The sequence below is a fragment of the Lissotriton helveticus genome, chromosome 2_2 (genome assembly GCF_964261635.1).
Source record: "Lissotriton helveticus chromosome 2_2, aLisHel1.1, whole genome shotgun sequence".
Classification (NCBI taxonomy): Eukaryota; Metazoa; Chordata; class Amphibia; order Caudata; family Salamandridae; genus Lissotriton; species Lissotriton helveticus.
The window spans coordinates 461928755-461954305 of NC_136060.1; the positions used below are offsets into that span (position 1 = coordinate 461928755).

At 45.4% G+C, this 25551-nt stretch overlaps 1 protein-coding gene across 1 annotated transcript in view; it reads right to left on the bottom strand.

The window, feature by feature from the left end:
• LOC144821887 (vasotocin-neurophysin VT-like) overlaps window positions 1–25551 on the bottom strand; it is a 165857-nt gene that overhangs the window by 52508 nt on the left and 87798 nt on the right. Inside the window, exon 2 of the transcript XR_013608489.1 lies at window positions 9113–9177. The gene's annotated coding sequence lies outside the window, so the exon portion shown is untranslated. The remainder of the gene's footprint in view (window positions 1–9112; window positions 9178–25551) is intronic.

The window sequence follows — 25551 nt, forward strand, 5'->3', positions numbered from 1 at the left end:
TGGCCTTCCTGTAATTCTTTATAAGGATCGAGTATTCTTTTAGGGGGCCCATCAACTCTTTTGTAATTAGGGATCTTAGAGTGGCTGGCTTCCCTTTGATCAGACAGATAACCCAGCGAATGACTCCTGCTAGGCCCTGTGCCCAGCTACTTTTTAGACCGAATTCTAAACGAAGAGCTGCTGCACTACAACTATTATTGACCGAAGTTAAGCTTCTCAAGAGGATGCCCTCGATAGTGTCCAAAAAGCCCCATTCGACTAAGTCGATTAATTCTACACCGTAAAGCAGAGTTGGGGGGACTTTTGCCCGAAAGGCCTCCAACAGGTAGCCAAAGTGTCTTTTGCCGGTTGATTTATACAATGTTCTTAAACCATTTCCCTGTGATTTTGCCTTGTGGGAGCTGTTTTCTATGTGGGGTTTGTTACTCAAGTTGCTATTAACAACCTTGCCCAGGAATACATATGCTTTTACTCTTTCTAATTTTTGGCCTCCCAGTTCCCAGCTAATGTGTTCCAACTTCAGTTTTTTTCGCCCCTCCATACACATTACCTTGCTTTTGGAGATATTTATTTTCAGGAAATGCTCTTCGGAGAAAGTGTATAATGAGTGCAGGCGATTATTAAGGCCTTTTGGGGTAAGGTCTAAAATAAGTATGTCGTCCGCATACATTAGACAAGAGATATATCTATCTCCCAGCCGTGGCGCAATTCCTTCACACGCAGATATGGTAAAGGGGAGATCACTAACGTAAAGGGAAAATAAGAGGGGAGCTAAAAGACAGCCCTGTTTAAGGCCATTCGCTGATGGAATGAGCTGGGATAGACCCCTTTCTCCCCCCAAAAGCACTTTGCACCACGTGTTATTGTGCAAATCCTGTACCAAACATAAGAGTCTATGAGGCATTCCCAAGGCATAAAGCTTTCTCCACAATACTTGTCGGTCGACCTTATCAAAGGCCGTGGAGAAATCTATGAATGCCGCATAGACTCTCCCCTTTCTGGCTCCAATATATTTGTCGGTTATTACCTGGAGTGCGGTTAAGTTGTCCATGGTCCCATGGTTTTTCCTAAAACCTGTCTGCTCAAGTGGGAGAATATTAGAAAACTCCACCCAATCGTTTATTCGTTTAAGCAGACATCTTGTAAAAACTTTGCCGATTGCATCCAACAATGCAATCTGGCGGTAGTTCTGAGGGGATAGGCGATCTCTCTTTTTAAACTATGGGACCAGGATACTTCCCTTCCAGGAGGGTAAGACCTTACCACTTAGTAAACAAATATTGAAAATTGGGCAAAGTAGCGTGCTCCATTTAGCCCTATTCTGTTTTAGTACGTTAATGGGCAATTCATCTGGGCCCATAGCTCCTGAACGCCTCATTTCTCCGATAGCTAAGTCTATGTCCTTTTCTGTAAATGACTCCAAAGGCAAACTCATTTTGATTGGCCATACTTGAGGGGTCACCATATTGTTGCTTGCATAAAGGTTAGAGACAAAATCCCTCCATATTTGTTCCCCAATAGGGATGGGTAGAGGGCTAGTTCTCAGTCCGCAACCCTCACCTATAAGGGACCAAAATTGCCTCATTTCCCCATTAATAGCAGCTTCTCTTATTTTTACCCAGATGACATCCTCTTTTTCTTTACGTAATGTGGCTAAAAGCCTTCTCCTTTTCCTTTTTAGCATTGTAATTTGTTGTGCTGTAACACCTGATCTATTTAAATATTGGGCCCTTACTAATTTATTAATTTCTATGTTGAGCAGCCTCAGAGGGCTAGGGAATATACCAGTGGACTTTTTCTTATTAAGCTTTTTTGCCCCTGTTATCACTGACTTCAAGAACAGGGAGAAATTTTCAATTTCAGAACCATACCAGGAAGGAAGCTCCGATATTGCTACATCGAGCATTGCTTCCAAATTTCGATGTGCCCTTGCATTCCAGTAGCACCTTCCTGATTTGGTACCAAAGTTTGTTTGATCACTGTTCAGAGACCACTGGTCACATTTAGAAGACTTTACATTCATTGAAATGGAGAGGATTCTATGATCACTTAGCGATGTATCAATAACATTGATGTCCTTCAACAACTTAAATGATTGGGTCCCCAGTATTACATAATCAAGAATTGATTCTCCTTGGTAGGATTTGTGCGTGAAATTAGCCGGGCAGTCTGAGGGGAGTCTCCCATTTGCAATAATCCCGTCCATTTCTGCCAATTCGTTTAGTAATAGTTTGCCACGTTTGTTTGTTTTTATATTTTCAGGGAACGTTGCCCGAGGGATATGGAGGGTTTCTTCTCTGATTTTATCGCAGAATAAGTTTATGCTAGAGTTGGAGATCTTACAGTTTAAGTCCCCAACGATAATTATAGCCGTCCTTGGATCTTTCTCCCTGATACTCTGAATATGCAGGAAGACCTTTTTTAGAATTGTGTTAAAACCAACTTCCGGAGGTATATAAGCATTTATCAGGGCCAGACAATTGCCAGCTTTAGGATTACCAGGCCCAGATAAAGTTACTACCTGAAAGAGGTTACTCGGGTCCATAAAAGGCTCATAGTTCCAATTTATTCGGTTTGATAAGAGGCAGGCTATCCCCCCGCTGGCATGTCCTTTTTTATTTGAAGTGGCGCTACCTTCCAATACATAATAGTCTTTCCCTATTTGGATTTTGTCGGGGCACCATGTCTCCTGGAGGCATATTATATTTGCCCCCAGGGACAAAAGGAATGCTGTTTTTTCCGAACTATTTTTTAGGCCAGCTGCATTCCAGGATATTATAGATAGTTCTTTGCTAAAGATGCGGGTTAGATAGTTGTTTGTTCAAGGATTTTTCAGCGAGTACTCTAGGAAGCCAATTCCATTGGGTATTTTCCTCTCCACTATCAGATTGATAAGCTGGCAAGGTAGGGTTAACATAGGTTACTACACGGAAATCCCTAGACTTACATATTTTTAACTCTGAAATCTCACCCACCTTATTTGTATTACCTGTTGCTGCTTGCAGCAGAGAAAAGGGGGCTTCTGTCTAGTTTGGAATATAGGAACATTGTTTTGTTTGGTATGCCCTAGTACCGGAATTACATCTATTCCTCTGCTCTGCAGATCTTCAGAACGTTGCAGAATTAGGTTGGCTACTAACTTAGAGTGAAACTTCACCCTGGATATCATCCCCACTTCTGATTTTAATAATAGAACCCTGTCTAGATCGGCTGTTTGTATAAGTTTCAGGTTGGCAGATTCTTGAAAATATTTAAGCAGGAGGGATCTGTTCAAGATGCACTCAGCATCAAAGAGTGGAAAGAATTCTACCCATACGGTATCTATATTTTTTTCCTTGGATTCTATTGATGAGACACCTCTTGCTGCTGTTCCCAGAAAAGGTGTTGCTAAGGGGTTAAGTAATGGAGCTATTTGACCAAGGGGGTTTTGCACTTGTCCTAAAAGTGTTAAATTTTGAGACCCAATTATATCCCTATTAGTGGTGACTTGTTGACAAAGGGTGTTTGTATCCATTGTTAGGGATGGGGGGTGGGTGGGAGTAGATAATAATATTGGAGTAGCCAGGGGCGGGGGGGCGATATTTTCTGTAATAATCTTATTTTCGGGGTTTTTATCTTTTTCAGCTGCCGCCTGAATTTGGTTTACCTCATACTGTAAGGGGGAATTTAGATGTTTTCTAAAGAGAATTTTCCTCCGCCTGTTTTTTTCTATCCGTCTCAATAGTTTCCTCTTTTTCTTTCCATTCTTTTTTATTATCTCAAACGTCCCTTTATTACCATTCTCTTCCGGGATAGCAACCACCTCTCTGTCCCCTTCTCCCTGTTGCCTCTTGAAAATAGGGAAGAGGTCATTCCCAGTTTTTAACGGGAGTTCCCCATAAACTTTAATTTCAGAATCATTAACTAAAGAACGATTTAGGGTGGGGGATGACTGGGTAGCATTTGTTTTTACATCCTCATGTATTTCATTTGGAGCATTGTTATCTACGGATGGATGATCTTTTATTCCTACCTCATCTGATGCTAAAGAGGGTGAGGATAACTCCTTTGGGACTGCATCCTTCTCTTTTTGAGTCCCCAGTAAGACTTTCAAAATTTGGGTCACTGTATCAAGTACACAATCAGATCCCCCCACAAATTTTTCCAGCAATTTTAAGATGGACGACAGTAAGTGTTCTAGTAAAAAAAGGGAATCAGAAAGGGGTTTGTCTGTCCCCTTATATTGTAGTGCACCTATCCCGGTCAGATTTAAGTTCGGGCTCATGGAAAAATTTGAGTGTGAGGACTTGGAAGGGGTACTGCTATAAAGATGCAAGCCGGCATGGTTTGATGTTACCGGAGTATTCTGGTCCATCTCAGCTTTGACCGGGACAGTGTCTAGATACCTTTGGCATAGGTCTTTATCTAGGATCATTGGAGACAGCCCATTGTTGAACGAAGCTTTTGTTGGTGTTATATTTACTGTATGATGGGCATCATCGTGTGGAGTTATCCCTATATGCAAATCATTTTGTTCTATGCCTTTCTTTGTTTTTATAACTACCTCTGGTACAAGGTCAATATTATTTTTCATTGTGGAGAATAGAGGAGGAGAGAAGCCACCTTCGGAAGATAGTGGAGCTACTCTTGTTACCGCTGAACTATTGTCCACAATTACCTTGTTGTTTTCAGGCATCTCTCGCAAGGTATCGGGTAAAGTGTCCAAATGGATAGTTCCAGAATCCTTAATATCCTCTGCCTTCTTGTCCACCCCTGTAGCTTTATTCTTGCCCCTTTCCCAGAGATTGAAAAGCTGGCAAGTGCTTTTCAAATTAGAGGCCTGACTGAGTTTATTTCGCAGAGGATTCGATCTGGTTTTTGAGCCTGATCTTCCTACCAGTATTCTCCCAGACCTTAATTTCTTTGTCATCATCTCAATTAAACAATGGAAAAAAGTTAAGAAATATGGGCGAAATTACTATTAGTACACCCAAACTAAAGTACTCGGTAGTTTTCCTGGGAACTGAATTTAATAGACAAATCCTATATCAAACAGTCTATGTCTACAGAATCAATATAAGTAAAATAAACATTCTATAACATATCTCAAATAGGTCAAAGAAGTCAAAACAATATAAAGATGACCGGATGTTAGAGGACTGGCCTAGCCTAGCCTTCCCGTGCCTCTGAGGGCCTCAGAGGGCCCGCCCTTGTCCTGGGCTTCTCCCGGGCGCTTCCCGCGCGCTCCCGCGCAGCGGTAATATGACACGTTAGATATAGGTTGGGAGTGGAGGGGGGCGTGGCCTACAGGGAGAGCGTCACCAGGTGGGTTCGGTGAAGGAAGGAAACTGCAGGGACTCTTGGGAGTTGGAGTCCTGCAGTATTCTCGCTCGCAGCCCTGTCTGCCTGATGCCCTTAGTCCAATGAAATCAGGAATCAGCAAGACACAGCTCCGTGAAGTGGGACCCGCGGAGCGGGTCCGGCGAAAGGTAGCGCCTTACAATGCACTAAAGGTGAGCCTCGAGACGCTTCCACAGTCCTCCAGCGTCAGGCACAAACTTCAACACCGCAAGTAACAGAGGAATGGTATCCACTGAAGTTCCAAGGCCGGGGTCTTTTCACTGATTTGCAGGGGGGCGTGGCCTACAGGGAGAGCGTCACCAGGTGGGTTCGGTGAAGGAAGGAAACTGCAGGGACTCTTGGGAGTTGGAGTCCTGCAGTATTCTCGCTCGCAGCCCTGTCTGCCTGATGCCCTTAGTCCAATGAAATCAGGAATCAGCAAGACACAGCTCCGTGAAGCGGGACCCGCGGAGCGGGTCCGGCGAAAGGTAGCGCCTTACAATGCACTAAAGGTGAGCCTCGAGACGCTTCCACAGTCCTCCAGCGTCAGGCACAAACTTCAACACCGCAAGTAACAGAGGAATGGTATCCACTGAAGTTCCAAGGCCGGGATCTTTTCACTGATTTGCAGGGGGGCGTGGCCTACAGGGAGAGCGTCACCAGGTGGGTTCGGTGAAGGAAGGAAACTGCAGGGACTCTTGGGAGTTGGAGTCCTGCAGTATTCTCGCTCACAGCCCTGTCTGCCTGATGCCCTTAGTCCAATGAAATCAGGAATCAGCAAGACACAGGTCCGTGAAGCGGGACCCGCGGAGCGGGTCCGGCGAAAGGTAGCGCCTTACAATGCACTAAAGGTGAGCCTTGAGACGCTTCCACAGTCCTCCAGCGTCAGGCACAAACTTCAACACCGCAAGTAACAGAGGAATGGTATCCACTGAAGTTCCAAGGCCGGGGTCTTTTCACTGATTTGCAGGGGGGCGTGGCCTACAGGGAGAGCGTCACCAGGTGGGTTCGGTGAAGGAAGTAAACTGCAGGGACTCTTGGGAGTTGGAGTCCTGCAGTATTCTCGCTCGCAGCCCTGTCTGCCTGATGCCCTTAGTCCAATGAAATCAGGAATCAGCAAGACACAGCTCCGTGAAGCGGGACCCGCGGAGCGGGTGCGGCGAAAGGTAGCGCCTTACAATGCACTAAAGGTGAGCCTCGGGACGCTTCCACAGTCCTCCAGCGTCAGGCACAAACTTCAACACAAACTTCAACACCGCAAGTAACAGAGGAATGGTATCCCCGGAGAACTCCCAAACATAGGAGATAGGGCAGGTGTGTGCAGAGATCTTAGGGGCATATGTGGGTAATTTCCATTTTGCGATTCCCAAATAGGGATTTTTAAGGAGTCGCTATTTGAGAAGAGCAAAATGGAATGTAGGTAAAAATTCACAATTTTTTTAACGATCCTTAATTGCGATTAGCAAATTGCGAATCGCAATTAAGGAATGAGTGTCCCATTCATTCCAATTGGCTAAGAGGTCCATAGGAATGATGGGGATACATTCTCAAATTGCGATTTTCTATGAGAAAATCAGAAAATCGCAATTTGAGAATCGCAATTGCAAGGGTGCCAGGGTATCCAAAGGACACCTGTTGCACCCCTGGAATGTGCCTTTAAGTACATGTGGCGCACATACATGCCCTAAGGGCGATTCCTTAAATGCTTGAGCAAAATAAGGAATCGCAATTTTTGCGATTCCTTATTTTGTTAATGTGCACCTACATACCAAAGCACCGTTTGCGATTCGCAAACACCGGATTTCGCATCGCAAACGCCTACCTACATATGCCCCTTAGTCCAGAGGTTACTGAATAGCTTATGTGAATATATGAAACCGTACTAATGCAGTACTCCTGTAAGTACTGAAAAATGGTTTGGTGACTATGTACAAGCTTTGCATGAATTGAAAACATTTACTAAAGAGGCGTATTGAGAAACATGTAGCTAAAAGGAAGCTATTCAAATGTGCATTTCCAGTGGGAAGAGCATTTAAAGAGTGCTTGAGATGAAAGACTGTTAGTACAATTTAAACAATTATTTGCAATCTTAAGAAAGCGTCAGATACTTTAGTGAACAAAATAATTGTATGACACTGAAGACATCTCAAATATATATTGCACTGCAAGATTATTAGACAACGATTTATGGACTGGGAATTAAAGAGCATTTACTAAAAGCTATGCATAAAACATTTTATGCAAATCTTGGAAAAAGAATGAAGTATACACATTGCAAGACACAGACTATTAAAATGAGATATAGGCCCTGATTCCATGAGGGGCGTCAACTTTCGATGTCGGTGCAAAACTGTTGGCGCAAAGATCTGAATTATGAGATTTCTGGTTAGCACTGCACTCCTGCAACTTTAAGTGAATTATACTACAGAGGGTGAAGGTATCTTTCTAAATCCTGTTATGTTCCGCGAGATTGTTGCATGGACCATGGTATATCTCTTCAGAGTGTGAGATTAACACGCAGGTGAATCAGTTTGATCAGCACATCTCTGAGATATTTTGTTTGGTGTAGGGGTGAGCGGAGCTCGCAAAGTTGTACTACACAGAGGGGCATATTACCAAGGGCCTTATCGCCGCTTTAGCGGGAATTTTTCCCGCTAAAGCGCCGATCATTTTATCGCCCTATTACCTAGCTGTCGCTAACACCAGTTAGTGACAGCTAGTAGGAGATAGCGATCATCTTGGGGCCCACTTTGCATGCCAGCGATATTTATCGCTAATGACATGCAAAGTGGGCGTGCCAAGATGTTAGCGACTGGAAACAGTCGCTAACATCGCTTTCTCCTATTACCAACTTTTGGAAATAATCGGGCTAAGCAATGGAGCATGAGACTGCGCTTGTGTAAAAGCACGTGCGGAGCATGGGTGACGGTTTACTGTCGGTTAAGCTCGAGCTGCCATTAAACAATTACTTATCCAGATGCACAGAAGAGAGGGGTTTGGGAGACATTAGGGCTCACCAATGTGTCTTCGTATAATGGCTGGCAGTGATTTGTAAGATAATAGAGCACAAAACTGAGATCATTATGTGCGGAAGTAAGGCCAACTTCTGGACCCCGGACTGGTGGGCGTTAGACCTGGGCACCCTCCATAAACCTACGGGGAAGGCTAAAAATGTGGGTGTTATAGTGGATGATAGACTGAGCTTTCACAACCAGATAAACACCACAACCTCGGCCACCTTCCATTCTCTTAAACTGATTAAAAAGGTCAAACCATTCCTGCCGGAACACAGTTTACGAGCGGTTGTCTCATCCCTTATTTTATCACGGCTGGATTACTGCAATGGGCTCTTCTTGAATATTAAAGAGCGTCACCTAAATAAATAGCAGATCCCGCAAAATGCGGCAGCAAGACTGCTGACAGTTACCTCCAAATTTGTATCTGTCACCAAGGAAATTAAAAAACGACACTGGCTGCCTATCAGGAAACGGGTGCACTTCATGTCTTATGTATTATCTTCAAGGCGCTACATGGCCAGGGACCTGAATTCTTGATTCGCCAGTTTCAATGGTACAGTCCCAGAAGAACTCTGGGTTCACTAGGAGCCAAACTAGTGAGCGTACCACCCACGTAGAAAGCTACGTGGGGGGGGGGGAGAAGTTTCATTACAGACGCGGCCAAAGCTTGGAATGCCCTCCCTTGGAATCTGAGGAACTCCACTGACCTCCTAGCATTCAAGAAAGAACTTAAAACATGGCTATTTAATTTATAGAATCTCCCATCTACACCTTACCTGCAATCTTGATCTCAGTAGAGTGAGCTACCAGCGACAGGACACCCTCGGGTAACCGTTGCGCTCTATAAATATAATTAACATAACATAACAAGTAAGCAATGCATCTTATGTGAGGCACTTAACAATGAAAAGTAATAGCACACAATTTCTTACACGGATCGTCCGTACACTCAGATTAATGCTCATTGTCCGTTATTGATTGTTTCAGGGACATTTGCTCGTAATATCACTCAGTAATATCGGGTTACATGACAACCCCTACCTTGGCTGAATGTATTTGGCCAGCCGTCTGGGAATTGTGAGCGTTTTTTTAATGTGTTGTAAACTCACCCAGGATTAGAGCACGGCAGCATCTCATCCAATGTGTGTTCCACATAATTCCGAAATGCTTATTGGCAGTGCTTAATTTGAGCAGGTGCTTTCCGGTGCTCAGCACCGGCTACTTATCCTCAGCACCGGTGCTTATAGCACCAGTTAAGGACCCACTCATTTGGAAGGCAGGTGATTTTCCAAAGAATCACAGGATGTTGAGCCACACTGAGACTCGAACCTGGTTCCCCAGCTCCGAAATCAGCAGCTGTAGCCATTAGAACAAGTCCTCTCCAGAATATTTAAGTGCCAGGCTATAGTCAGTAAGCAGTTTGCCTCAGCACATTTCTCCTGTTAGCACTGCCTCCTGAGGAGAGCCACTGCACTTTTTATTTTACAAATTAACCACTGCTTATTGGGGATGAAAGTTGTTACAATGTATGTTTTTACTACGCATGCCTTTACAACGCAGGTTTTTCAACGCAAGTCGTTACAACGACTTGCGTTCGGGGGTGCTGGATAGTGAATAGTTTAATTTACTATTCCAACTCCAGTCCCCGTGGATAGTCGCGAAGGTGTTGGATGAAGGCACTGCGTGGTAAAAGTTGCGTCGTAAAGGATGTTTCCCCTTATTGGCTACGAAGTTCACACGTGCCTCTGGTAAACATTGTCGATGGGTAGTCAGCAGTTACCAAAGCAATTCACAGGAACGTTGGTTAGTCTCTTCAATACTCTAAATCAGTCTCCCTGCCTCTCAGTTGTGGCTTTCTCTTTGTGATCTCCTTGGGGTTGTCATCACTCACCACTAGCCCCTAACACAGTCTCCATGTCTCTACAATGTGACCGTTTCTCTGGTTACCCTCTAGCAGTCTCTTCACTATCTGCTCTTAAGGCAGTCTCTCCATCCCTCTGTTGTAATTGTCACTCTGTTCTCCTGGCTGTCTTGTCTTGTGATGCTGCCCAATTGAGGGGCATATTACCAAGGGTGGCGATAGGCAATTATCACCTATTTAGCGGCCGTTTTCTGCCGCTAAGCGGCGATAATTCTATTGCTCTATTAGCAAGCTGTCGCTAACTGATGTTAGCGACAGCTTTTAGGCAATAGGGAGCGGTTTGGGGCCCGCTTTGCATGTCAGCGATATTTATCGCTAATGACATGCAAAGTGGGCGTACCCAACCTGTTAGCGACTGAAAGCAGTCGCTAACGTCGCTATCACCCATTAGCAAGGAAGGCGTAGCGATGGAAATATTCCAGCTATCGCCAAAAACCAATGCCTGCTAAGACCAGTTCTTAGCCATGTTATCCAATGGGAGGTGGATAACATGGCTAAGACGATTTCGTCGCTAATTCGTGAATATCGCTGTATTCTCAGCGATATTCACGCATTTCGCCTGATTTTTATCGCTTTTGAGATAAACCTTGCTAATAGCAAGTTATCTCAGTGACTGGTGATGCGCGGCGATACAAATATTGCCGCTAACCCTACTTAGCGATGAATATCGCTATTTGATGGTAATATGCCCCTGAGTTCCTTCTCTGTCTTCTAGTTTGTTAATAGATCCCTGCTGCTGAAGTGGTCTCTGTCAGCTCCCTCAGACTGATTCTTCCCTGGCCGTCTCGCTGACACACTCTGTTCACCCCTTCGTTCTCTCTCAAGTGCTCATCTGCAGTATTCCCGCCCTTCTCCCCGTTCCCCCGTGATCACCTGCAGCTCTTCCCGCCTGGCTACTCTGCGAGATGAGCTTAGTCCATAACTGTGCTCTCCGGCCTCACCCGGCCCCTGTCCACCCTTCCTGCACCCCCTCAGGGCTAATTACATCCTTTCTACACCTTCCGCAGCACTCTCTAAGGGGTCAACCACCTATGAAAGTGCCCCCATCTACCGTCAAGGCTGGAACAGTGTCTCCAAGCTCCTTGGGCCATCTGATACAAAGGGGCAAATGTACAAGTCCCTATCACCACCACAACGTCACTTTTCACGACATTGTTGTGGCAATGGGGGCTTAGCCTTATTTACAAGCCAGCCTTAAGCCACTTGATGTGGCTTAAGGCTGCCTTGTAAATAAGCCCCCCTTTCATGCTGGTTAGCGTGAAAGGGGTGGGCAGTGGGAGTTGGGGTTGGCGTTCCACCGCAACACCCATTGATTTTGAAGCTGCCCCCTATGTACAAGTGCAAAAGAAACAATTGATGGACAGAATGCTGGACAATGCAAACATTTACCCCCAGTCATAAGTATCTTGGTTACATCCGTCATTCATTTGCTCACCACACCAACCCACCCCATTTTGGACCCAGCCATATGCAAATCAGTCTTGACCCTGTTCCTTGTGGGAAGAGTCCAGCCCGAACTGCTAAGCCAGGTCCTTCCTGGACCAGAATAAACATCCTGGGACCGGTTTCAAAGCATCACCCTTCACCAGCCAGGCTAACCTGAATCCAGTGGTGTAGTGAGCACGGGACCCACGTCTGGGCATACCCTTCCCACATAGAGCGACATATGCAAAAGAAACAATTGTTGGATGGAATGCTGGACAATGCAAACATTCAAACATGACGTTGTGGAGGGGATAGGAGCTTGTAAATATTCCCCTAAGTGTGAGTTATATTTGCCTGCCGGATCCTAATATCTTGTGTAATCAGAAGGTCCTTTAGCAAGGTTAAAACAGTGAGACGCCACAGGGGTACATTGGCCCTAGACATCTGTGTCAGCCATTTTGATGCCCAGTGGGTCAGTTGACTTTCTTCAGGAACAGTTAGCATAATAACCCTTATGTGGTGGAGTTGCTAATTTCAACCAATCTTACATGCGTTCGTACATAAATTCAGTAAAGCATGCACGCAACAATTCAGCGAAGACATCACGGACTTCATCAGCCCACACGCCCTCCCCTCCGCTGACTACATCCTCCTAGGGGACCTCAACTTCCACCTGGAGAACAACAAGGACCGCAACACCGCCGCCCTGCTGGACAACCTCGCCAACCTCGGACTCAAGCAACTGGTCAACACCCCCACCCACTACGCCGGCCACACGCTTGATCCCGTCTTCTCATCCAGCAAGCACATCACCTTCAGCCACTCCACCGGACTCCACTGGACCGACCACAGCTGCGTCCACTTCAGCTTCAGAAGAACCACAACCCACCACCACATGCAACAGGTTCCTCACAGAAGCTGGAGCAAGATCACCGCCGGCCAGCTCACCACCTCCCTCAGCCAGAACCCACCCACCAGCACAACGGACCCCAACGAAGCAGCCCTCAACCTCACCCAGTGGCTGACCGCCTGCGCCGACGTACTCGCACCACTGAAGAACCCTCCCAGCAGACCCAGAAGCAAGAAGGCCTCCTGGTTCACTGACGAACTCAAGGACTCCAAGAAGACCTGCCGCACCCTCGAGAAAGCCTGGCTCCTCGACCGGACCACTGACAACATGACCGCCCTCAAACACGCCACCCGCAAGCACCACCAGCTCATCCGCACCACCAAGAAGAAATCACTGAAGGAACGACTGGACAACAACGCCCACGACAGCAAGGAACTCTTCACCATCGTCAAGGAGTTCTCCAACCCCAGCACCAGCAACAACGACATCACTCCCTCGCAAGATCTCTGCGACTCCCTCGCCTCGTTCTTCCACCGCAAGATTGTCGACATCCACAACAGCTTCGGCGCACCACCCACGCACCCAACCGCCGAACCAACGCCCCCCCACCGCCACCCTCCGCACCTGGACCACGGTGACCACCGAAGACACAGCCCGCACGATGAACACCATCCACTCCGGATCTCCGACTGACCCCTGCCCCCACCACGTCTTCAACAAGGCCAACTCCACCATCGCACCCCAACTCCGAGACGTCATCAACACCTCCTTCAACACCGCCCCCTTCCCGGAGAGCTGGAAGCATGCCGAGCTCAGCGCCCTACTGAAGAAACCAACAGCGGACCCCGCCGACCTCAAAAACTTCCGCCCCATCTCGCTCCTTCCTTTTCCTGCCAAAGTCATCGAGAAGATCGTCAACAGACAGCTTGCCGCCTTCCTCGAGACGAACGGATCCCTCGACCCCTCGCAGTCCGGTTTCAGAGCCAACCACAGCACCGAGACCGCCCTCATCACAGCAACCGACGACATCCGGGCCCTGCTCGACAACGGGGAAACAGCGGCACTCATCCTCCTGGACCTCTCCGCAGCGTTCGACACTGTCTGCCACCGCACCCTAATACAGCGCCTCAGCAACATCGGCATCCAAGAGAAGGCACTGGAGTGGATCGTCTCGTTCCTCGCCGGAAGAACACAGAGAGTCCGCCTCCCCCCGTTTCGATCCGAGGCCACCGAAGTCATCTGCGGCGTTCCGCAAGGATCATCACTCAGCCCCACCCTCTTCAACGTCTACATGAGACCTCTTGCCACCATCGCACGCCAACACAACCTCAACATCATCTCCTATGCCGACGACACCCAGCTGATCCTCTCCCTCACCAGCGACCCCGACACCGCCAGAACCAGCCTACACGAAGGGATGAAAGACGTTGCCGATTGGATGAAGAACAGCCGCCTGAAACTGAACTCAGACAAGACGGAAGTCCTCATCCTGGGACCATCACCCTCTGCCTGGGACGACGTCTGGTGGCCCCCAGCCCTGGGCACCGCTCCCAAGCCCACAGACCACGCACGCAACCTGGGCTTCATCCTGGACTCCTCCCTCTCGATGACCAGACAAGTCAACGCGTCTCCTCATCATGCTTTCACACCCTACGCATGCTTCGCAAGATCTTCCGATGGATCCCGACCGAAACCAGGAAGACGGTCACCCAGGCCCTCGTCACCAGCCGATTGGACTACGGAAACACCCTCTACGCCGGAACCACAGCCAAACTACAGAAAAGACTCCAGCGCATCCAGAACGCCTCCGCCCGACTCATCCTGGACATCCCCCGACACAGCCACATCTCCGGCCACCTGAAGGACTTGCACTGGCTCCCGGTCAACAAGAGGATCACGTTCAGGCTCCTCACCCACGCACACAAGTCTCTCCACGACCTGGGCCCGAAGTACCTCAACGACCGCCTGACCTTCTACCCGCCCACCCGCCAGCTACGGTCTACTAGCCTCGCCCTCGCCGCCATACCACGCATCCGAAGAGCAACCGCCGGAGGCAGATCCTTCTCCTACCTGGCGGCCAAGACATGGAACTCCCTCCCCATCCACCTTCGGCTGACCCAGGACCATCTCGCCTTCAGGAGACAACTCAAGACCTGGCTGTTCGAGCAGTAGCGGACCCCCTCCCCCAAGCACCTTGAGACCCTCCCGGGTGAGTAGCGCGCTATACAAGTGGTATGATTGATTGATTGATTGATTGATTGATTGATTGATACAGACCATTGATTGGACTTTTTCCTTGTTATGGTCCGAACTAGAAAAGTTAATGAAAATGATTGAACAATGCAATTATAAATGTCTCATGGTCATGTGCAATCTTCCTTTTTCTGCTGAGAAACATGCACACACGTGTAATAATCCATCAATATGTACATATATATACATTTAAAAGGCGCACATCAGACAAAAGATACATGAAACTGTACAAAATAAATTTAAAAACAGTGTACAACATGCACACACACACACAAATAGTTAACATAGTAAAAGTAGGTTTTATTGTGCACCTAAATGGCCTGCATATCTGTTAGGCATTATGAGGCTAGTGGGTGAGATGGTCTCTGTAGTCACAAACTGTCAGGGAAAGCAAAAGTTTAAGATTGCTTTTTAAAGTGTTTTAAACATATTCAATTCAATTTGTAGCCATTTGTACTTACTTTGTCAAGTGAACATGTCCACAAACACACCTAGACCAACACCATGGAGGAGTGAGAAGCTATAATTAGGTATGATCCCTCAGCCTCCCAAACCTTCTGGAATATTTACAGTATAGAGGGTTAACCAATCTTTTAATATAGCCTTATAGCCCGGCTATACCGGCTATTAAAGGCCCTTCAGCTCGGGCCTTTAACAAGGGAGAGGGACTTTAATAGCGGGTATATCCCAGCTACGAAGGGCTATAAGGCTATTAGAACATTCTGCCTCTAGAGGGCAGAATGTTCTAACAAACAAAATAAAGCCTTATGGGAGTGTGAGGGGATTGGAATCCCCTCAGCGTCCCTGAAGCCTTTGTCCACAGCCAGAGCTGTGAACAAAGAAACATTGGAATGTTGGAGCTCCAGGCTTATACCAGCCATTATAAGCGCAGAGCACTCCATTGGTTTCAATGGAGCTCCCAACATTCCAATGTTCTAAATCCCATTATGTTCCTGCAATTTTAACCTGTCAAATTTTAGCAGGTCAATTCCGCTGAAATTGACTGGATGAAAATGTGGTGAATTCCAATACATGTTTAATTTTGTACAGCAAGCACAAAATACTTCATGTAATGCATCACCTTCACAAGAAACCTCAGACTACAAGGTTTAACTTAACATGGTAAATACTGCACTCCATGGTATTTGTATTTACCAAGTGTGGTAAATGCGTCACACCCATCCACCACACTTATAAGTGGGGTATTTGTATCACCAGTAGAATTATTGCAGTTTGATTCTCTATTTTCCATTTCAGAGAGTCAACTTACTTCTGTTTTTAATTTACCCTATACCATTTACCTATGGTTCCATTACCTAAAATGTACTTTGAAATCCATCTAATGAGTCTGCTGGGCTGTGCAGGTTTTAGCAATAAGAGTTCATTTTACTTCTACAGTCAATACCAGTCTGACAGGTGGTAAAAAAAAAACCTCTGCCATTTTGTGCATTGGGACACAATTCCAAGGGGGGAAAATAAAATGTAAAAGTGGTAGTAGGGGTCAGGGTAGAGGTACGCTGACCCAATGGGACTGATGGAGGGGCGTCTGGGAGGGACCCCTCATGGGCAATACATTGTCCAATTTTTTTGTTTTACCTCGCAAGGATCAGGAGATCCACCTGGATCCCCTTGATCCTCAGGGACTCAGGCAGATTCAGGTGATCCACTGATCCAGTCCCCAATTTAATCAAAAACACATGCACCCACACTTCACACTCACACACCCACTTACACCCCCCCCGCACCCATACAGCTTCTCACACACCTACTCAAAGAACCCCAAAACCACTCACACCCCCACTCAGAGACCCACACAGCCACTAGCATACCTACTCACACACTCACACAACCACTCAAACACCCACTCACACATAGATAAAACTACTCACAGACGCACAAAATCACTCATACACCCACACAGCCACTCACACACCTACTCACACACCCATAAAAGCCACTCCCACACCCACTTACACACCCACACAGCCACTCACACACCCACACACAAGTAGTGATACACCTATAGAAATTGCAATAGCATATGTTTGTATTGAATTGTTGTTGGTTTAGTATTGAATGTGTGCAGTATAACTGGAAGACCCCTTATTTGTCTGAGGATTTGCGATGGATCCGCGGATCCATAAAATGAATTTAAAAAATAAGAAAGACTTGGTCCATGGCATTCATAGAAAGAATAGATAAGTGACCTTAACTTTATTATTATTGTTTTGTTTTAAAATCTATAATAAGAATAAATGTGTGAATAAATTGTATTTATAAGTTTGTGAAACTGTATATTAGTAATTGAATTTATGGGTCAAATCGTAGTATAATTTATATTTAAAAAACGGTGAAATCCACAAACAAAACACCAAAAGTTACAGGGAAGTTATGGTTAGGAAATAGAATTTTAAAAAGAAGAATTTTAATGAAAAAACAAAGGTTACAGAGATGTTATAGTTAGGTTCACATTTCAGCAGTAAAAGTTAAGAGCTATCTGAAGAAACTTTAACTCATGCCCTAAAGTAACTATAACTTGCACCCTCGTCATGCTTTGCTAATTACCCCACATATTACATCACTCATGACATCTTCTGTCACATCACTGATATCACTGCAACATTTGCAATACAATTATTAATTAGAAAACTTTGCATGGTGGGGGCATAAGTTATAATTACCTGGTAAATCTGGAGAAACACGTCAGCATAATTCGCTATTTTGCGTTACTGTGCACACCATAATCTACATTGCTGTCAAATTTCACATAAGTCTGTATGCCACGCCACTGTAGACATTCTACTATATGGTATCCCAATCTCTATATCACTATACGAGACTGGAGTTGCATAGATTGGAGTGGCATATTGTAGAGGTTTGTACAGTGTAAGAACGTAGAGTGCCGTGGCATACAACGACATTGCGTACAGTGTAATGGCTTAGAGGGCAGTGGCGTAGAGTGGAGTCTCCAATCTATAAAAGTCTACCACACTTCATGGCACTCTATGACATTCTACTCCACTTTATCCTGTACCCTCCACTGTCCAACTCTATACTCCACTCTATGTCCTTATACTCCAATACATAACAGTCTATTTCACTATATAACACTTTTTTATATACCACAGCACTCCACTCTACTGTACGAGACCCCACTCCAATGTATAACTGTTTACTACCTATGCTACACCAGTACACTCTACTCCATACCACTCTACGACACAACAATACACTATATTGTACTTTACTCCACACTACGCTACACCACTCCACTCAACTCTACTCCACTGTATTTTACCTCGCTTCATGCTACTATACCACAATCCACTCTATGCAGCCCTTCTGTTTCACACACCTCTGTACTCTTTGCAACTCCACTCTACAACACTCTACAACACCGTATGCCACTTTTTGACACTTTAATCCTACCTATACCCCTTCACAGTACAACACTGTACTATGCTGTATGCCACTGTACAATAATCTACTCCACTGTTCTCTATGATACTTTAGTCAAGTATATGACACTGTACGGAACTGTTTGTATGTGACTTACCCCACTTTAATCTACTCTGTTCTGACACAGAACTTCCCTCTACTCCACTATTCCACTGTACGCCACTCCACTTTACGCCACTCTATGCTATTGTACTCTATAACACTGTATGCCAATCTACTTTATCACACTCTACAACACTGTACTGTACTGTACACCACTCCACTCTACAAAAATCGACCAGAGTGCATGCCACTCTACTGAAGTCTACATCACTTTCGAAATACTGTACAACACCCCACTACACTCTACTGTACAACACGGTACTCCAATTTATGACTTTTTATTCGACTGTGTGCTACTGCACCCCACGCCACTAAAGTCTATGACACGCCAGTCCACTTTATGGCACTTTACTCCACTCTACACTACCCTACTCCAATGTACCCCACTCCACTATGCTTCACTCTGCTACACTTTATCTCACTCTACGTCACTGTACTATACTCGATTTTGCACTGCTGCACTGTCCGAAACTCTACTCCATTGTATGCAACTCCACTCTACAACACTGTACTACACTCAATGCCACTCTATGCCCATCCACTCTGTGCCAATGTAATACACTGTATGGAACTCGATGACATGCCACTCAACTTCTCTCTACGATACGCCACTCCACTATATAACATGGCACTCCACTTTACAACACTCTCCTCCACTGTACTCTACGACACCCTACTTGACGATACTCCACTCTATGACACTCCACTTCACCCTACTCCATTCTAAAATACACTACTCTACGGCGGTCTACGACACCCTACTCTACTGTCCGTCTCACCATTCCACTATACAGCTCCAGTCTACGATACTTGACTCCACTAAATGAGCCACCATGGCACTACACTATATAACACTTTACTAACTGTACAATACACTACTATACTCTACTCTACCTGACTCTGTTCTAATGTACCATAACTCGACTCTAGGACAATAGGCTTTACTCTCCTCCACTGTATTGCATGAGATTCCACATAACAACTCTCCACTTGCTGCGATGGACTCTACAATTTGAAACACATTATTATTATTATTTAAAAGTTTTAAAAAACATTAAAATTCAATTTAAAAAAAAGTTTAACGCTTAGTTAAAATTAGGAATACCTATTTTCCCTATACAAACCAATTTTAAACTATACAAACTTTAAAAATTCCATAGTTATAATTATAACTTTAATTTACAGTTTATCCACCACCTTCAAATAATTATAAGCTGCAGACCTTGTTACAGTCTTTTCAGCTTGCTAACCATACAACACTAACTATAACTCGCCACTTTACCATGCACTGTGTTCTTCCATATAATGATACTCCACTGCACAAACCTACACTGTACAAGACTCTCCACCACTCTACTGCATGACCCTATACTCGACAACACTGAACTATACAACACTCTACTCCACTTAAATCCACTCTATGCCACTATACTCTACAACACTCTGCCACACTATATGCCTTCACAGCGCTCTACTTGATGACTCTCCACTTCACCACACTCCATTTCATGACACTCCAGTCGACGACACTCCACTGTACAACACTCAGCTCTACTGTTCAACATGCCACTGCACTGTGAAACACGCCGCTCCACTGTACGATACTCCAATCCACGATATAACACACCACGCAACTCCACTGTATGCTACGTCACTCCACTTTACTTGGCTAAACTCTATTCCACTCTACAATACTCCACTCTACAACACTAGACTTGACAACACTCTCCTTCACTGTACGACTACACTCTGCTTAAGACACTCCACAATGCGATTTGAAATAAATTTTTATTAAAAAATAAAAACCATTAACATACAATAAAAAAAACAAAGGTTAAGGATATGTAATAGTTAAAAATACCATATGTATTCTTTCTAAACAAGTTCAACTTAAAATACAAAAACATAAAAAAAATTAAAGTTACAATTCTAACTTCAATGTTTAATATACGCACCACCTTTAAATTACAGTAAGTTGCGCACCTCCGAACACAGTCTGGTCACCTCCCTCACCACACTACATTAAATAACATGCATTTTGGTGCAATCCCACGTTTACTCACCTTTTGCAGCAAAATCCATGGGTGAAGGCATTGGAACACCCATGGGATGCCTCCCTGATGCAGAGAAACGGAAAACAACGCTATGAGCTGCCTTGCGTTACATTTTAGAAAATATCACATGCAAAGCCATGCAAATCTGATTTTCATGGCTTTGTAAATCTCAACTAACATTTGCATCGTGGCTGGTCAAAGAAGTTGCTCAACCATGACGCAGAATGCTAGTAAATCTGGACCCCAGTGTTATGGGTATATGCCCATTGCAAATCCATCTCCCCGGGCACTCAGTGTAATACGGCCGCACCCGGTCTAATAATGAGTCATATTGCCCAGTTAGCATGTGAGTATCTTTACTACACTCTCAGTTACAACTCCAACCTCACCTACAACTATGGGGCATATTAGCAACGGCCAGCGATAACTATCGCTGGCCGTGCTTAGCGATAATTAGATTATCGCAGGCTATCTCTGCTTTTTATCGCCGTGGAAGCGCGGGATGAACAACGCGTTACTCCAGGGCGATAAAAATTCCAGAGATAGTGAGGTTATCTCCCTTTTGCAGGGAACATCGCTGGTTCCCTGCAAAAGGGCGATAACCTTGCTGATACGACCCACAGGGTTGTATCAGCACAATCCAACCCCTATGTTAGGGGTGGCTAAGTCAAGAATTTAGCAGACGTTAGTTTTTGGAGAAAACAGCAGTTTCCTCCAAAAACTAACGTCTGCTAAAATGCTAGGGCATCCTTGCTGATAGCGTGAGGCCGCGCTATTGATGTCCTGACATGTAGTGTATGTCAGGAACGCCCACTTTGCATCTCATTAGAGATGCAAAGGTAGACGTAGTGCAAAAGGGTGCTAACATGCGATTATGCATGTTAGCACCCTCTTGTAAATAGGGCGATATTTTTATCTCTGCTTTTTAAGCCAAAACAGCGGAGATAAAGCCCTTGTAAATATGCCCCCATATATTTAGTAAAAGAGAACATAACATATATTCACACTGCTTGCTACTTAGTACAACTCACAAAAATCTCCAGTCTGTAATGGAATCTTTAAAGCCGCGGTGAGAAGGAACCAAAGCTGATAGTCGAAGCGATACCATACCAGTGGAAGAATATATGCCATATAAATACATAAAACACAACATAACACCTCAAATCTGCTTGGTAGTTCAGATTCCTAAATTAAATTCCAATTATGGTGACAGTATGTGAGGCACATCAGCAGAGAGTAATGAGTTGTAATCAACATTTGTTTGCACCATGTCATTATTGCAAGGGGGCGTAGGACGTCAGCAGATGTCAAAGTGCGTTCACAGACTTGTCAACAAAGTCTCATCTGATGTCCAAAGAGGAAAGCAATATATCGATAAGTGATCAGGCTGATGTTCAGAACGGACACATATCTGGGGTATCCTCAAGACAGCTTGCATACATTTATTTACGGGTCAAGTTTTCTAACACGTTTATTTCTTTCTAAATATAATGTCATATTAAGCACTCTGAAAATAACGTGTCAAAAATAAAATAATTCATAGGTACCATGCCTATAAGATGCACCTTGAATGTTATTTTAGGGTTTGCATAATATTGCTCCAACCCTATGCGTGTGTGTTTAATCACGGCTTGCGATAGGACGAACCACTCCGCAGGGCTCCTTTTAATTATTTTTTTTACATGAGAACTAGATACTAAACAACCTAAGAATTCTGCTAATCTAGGGCCATATGTATCAACATCCTCATTTGCGATTCTCAAATAGCGATTTTTTAGAAATCGCTATTTGAGAATTGCAAAACGGGATGTATTAAAGAAATCGCAATTTTTTTGCCAATTCTTAGTATCCCTTAATTGCGATTAGCAAATTGCGAAATCTCAATTGAGGAATACTTTCCCATTCATTTCTATGGGCCAGGAGGCCCATGGGAATGAATGGGAAGTTATTCTCAATTTGCGATTCGCAATTTGAGAATCGCAAATTGAGTATAATTTCAAGGGTGCAAGGGTGTCATAAGGACACCCTGATGCACCCCTGAAATGAACATGTGTGCGCATATGGCGCACATACATGCCCTATGGGCATGTATGTGCGCCACATGGCACCTTTACAAATGCAAAAAAGTGCATTTGTGAAAGAAATCGCAAATTACCACCAACTTGAAGTTGGTGGTAATTTGCGATTTCTTAATGAGAAATCGCACAACTTGGGTGCTTGGTACATGCGATTCCTTAAATGCTTACGCAAAGTTTGCAATGAGAAAACAGCTCATACATTGCGTTTAGCGTCTTTTCATTCGCAAACACTGTATTTTTGCGAATCGCAGCGTTTGCGAATGAAAAATCGTTTGATACATATGCCCCTTAGTGAATTAGTAAACATGCAGAAAATGAAAACCTTGACAGAATCACAGTACCATAGGAGTTCATCACAGATGGGAGTGGTATGCACCACATTACCATATACCAGCGGGAGGAATGTACCATTTCTGTCTGTGAATATCTGTTATTTTGTTTTCCTTGTTTGGTTTGCTTGTGGGAGTCTCTGTAGGATCTCCAGTGATGTCCACCTGCCTGGGCCATTGTGATACTGCTTGGGACCCCAAACTTAAATGGAAGGTGTGCCTATGTGGGGTGTCATATCGAAATTGAATGTATTTTAATAATGGAAATATGTATAAACTGTGGCATTGTCTTACTGCATGGCACAGTGTGCCCATGTGTGGTACTGTGATACTTACTACAGGGCAAGGTGTACCTAGCGACATTCATATGTACCTGGTGCACTTTGGTACTGCATGGAAATGTTTGCCTAGTTGGGATATTGTGACACATGCAAGTGTGTACCCAAGAGTGGCATTGTTATGCTACATAGAAAAGTGCGTAACTAGGGAATTACTAGCCTGGCCTAGAAATGTGTATCTACCTGGGCATTGTGATACTGCACCTAAATGTATCCCCAATTGGGTCTAGCCAAAACTGGCATGTGGAACCGGATAAGCTGGCACTTTAACTTGCCAAATCAAAAGGAACCTGCTGGCTGGCAGGCACAGTAAACATGGCACTAACAGCAACCAGCAGGTAATGGTTGAGCAACACCATGACATATTATGTTATGTTATGTTATGTTATGTTATGTTATGTTATGTTATGTTATGTTACAGGGTATTTGTAGTGCGCGCGGCTACTCCTAGGAGTGTCCCGGCACTGACGTGACCCCTTGATAGAATAGTGGAACACAAGAGTAGGTGCTCCCTCTACTGTTGGAAAAGCCAAGTTTTTAGGTTTCTCCTGAAAGACAGGTGGTCCTGCACCTGTCTCAGGGAAGGGGGCTGGCTATTCCATAGATTCGAAGCTGCCACCTGGAAAGAGGATGCTTCATCCATACGCGACCGAGCGAACCGTGGCACGATCGTCAGGCGCTGGGTCGAAGACAGCAAGGTTCTAGATGGTGTGTGGGGCAGAATTCTATTCCTAATGTAAGGGGCCAATATGCTATGAAAGGCCATGAAGGCCAGCTCCAGGGCTTTAAAATGTACCCTTTTTCGCACCGAGAGCCAGTGCAGGGACTTCAAGCAGGGGGTCATGTGTGTCCTGGGTCCGACCATAAGTACAGCCCTAGCCGCCGCGTTTTGTACCACCTGCAGGCGGCCCAATAAGTAGTCAGGGAGGCCCAAGTATAGCACATTGACCTAGCCGTTGTACATGTCCAAGAATATTTACACATCACTCATGTGGGTAAGTAAATATATGTGTGTCTGTATGTATGTGTGTTTTGCGTGTGTGCGTGTGTGTGTGTGTGTGTGTGTTTTGGGTGTGTACACATAAATAAAATACAATATTGAAGTGTTAATTGTATGAAATAAGTTAACTGTTCAAATGAGATCATCTACTTTGAAGGGGTTGAAGCAGTTTATTGCTCTTGTGTCCTCTGGCGTAATGAAAAGTGAGGGGGGCTCCCTGCACGGTACTTAGGGGGCCCCCTCCGGGCTCACTCAGGAGCTCTCCCGGCCAGAGTTCAGTGCCGAGGGTCCTCTTGGAGCTAGGGGCCCCCCGCACCACGTGGGCTGCGGGGGCCTGTGTTACACCCCTGCTTGTGTCTGTCCCTTGAGGTTGTCAGCCGGAGCTTGTGGCATGGAGTGCTTATAATGCAGGTGCAGGCCTCGGCAGTCCTCTTCACAGTGCTCAATTGGTAAAATAATAAGTGCCAGGAAGGGTCCTGACCAGGAGGCCACTGCAGCTTGCACCACCCATCCCCCCTGTCATCACTGCCAAAACTCAGTGTCCACCGGCATGATTTGTGGGGGGGGGGGGCAGACGTGGAGGCTCACAGGGGCGAGGGGTCGTGCAGGGATGGGGTTGCAATTGCAGGAGGGAGTGAGCAAAATTTTAAAAAATAAGAAAACTTGCCTTGCTGACAGGTCCCACGTCTCTGTTCCTGCTCTCCTGCCTCCGACTTCAGGCAGCAAGGCTTCCTCCCCTAAGGGAATCACAATGCTGCAGTGCAGCGTTGTGATTGGTCTGAGCACCATGACACGGTGCTCAGCCAGGTGCTGGAGGGGTGGGCATGTTCACCGTACAGGCTGTAATGCAGCCTGCATGGAGAACGGGAAAAGTGCGCATGACTGGTTTGGGTGGCCAAGAGGGCCGGCCAAACAGTCATTGCGCACTTAGGAGTGGGCAAACCACTCCTTCACTGCCCTTCTCTGAGAACACAGCAACCCCGCCGACCCGCAAAGCAGCACAAACATAAAATGATAATAACAAAAAGTATTATCATTTTATATTTTTGCTTCTCGCACTGCTTAAAAGCAGTCGGGCGACGCTCCGGGAAGAGCCACCACTGCCAAAACAATTTTTAACCATTTCTCTGGCCTGCAAGTGCGACAGTTCAGATTATTCCAGGACTGCAAAGCTGAAGGAATGGCTGGGGAGGCAGGAATTAGTCATTTTTAATGTGTATTGTATTTGTAAACAACCATTGTTCTACTCATCTCAAAATTAGATGAGCAGCGCCACCATGTGGCAGACTGGCATACATGCCGTATTGACAATTATGTGCCGGTGCCAAGCACTGGAAACCACCGGCTCAAATTAAGCACTGCCTCCTCAGCAGCCCAGTATAAGCCCCAGCATGAGTATTTGTGTC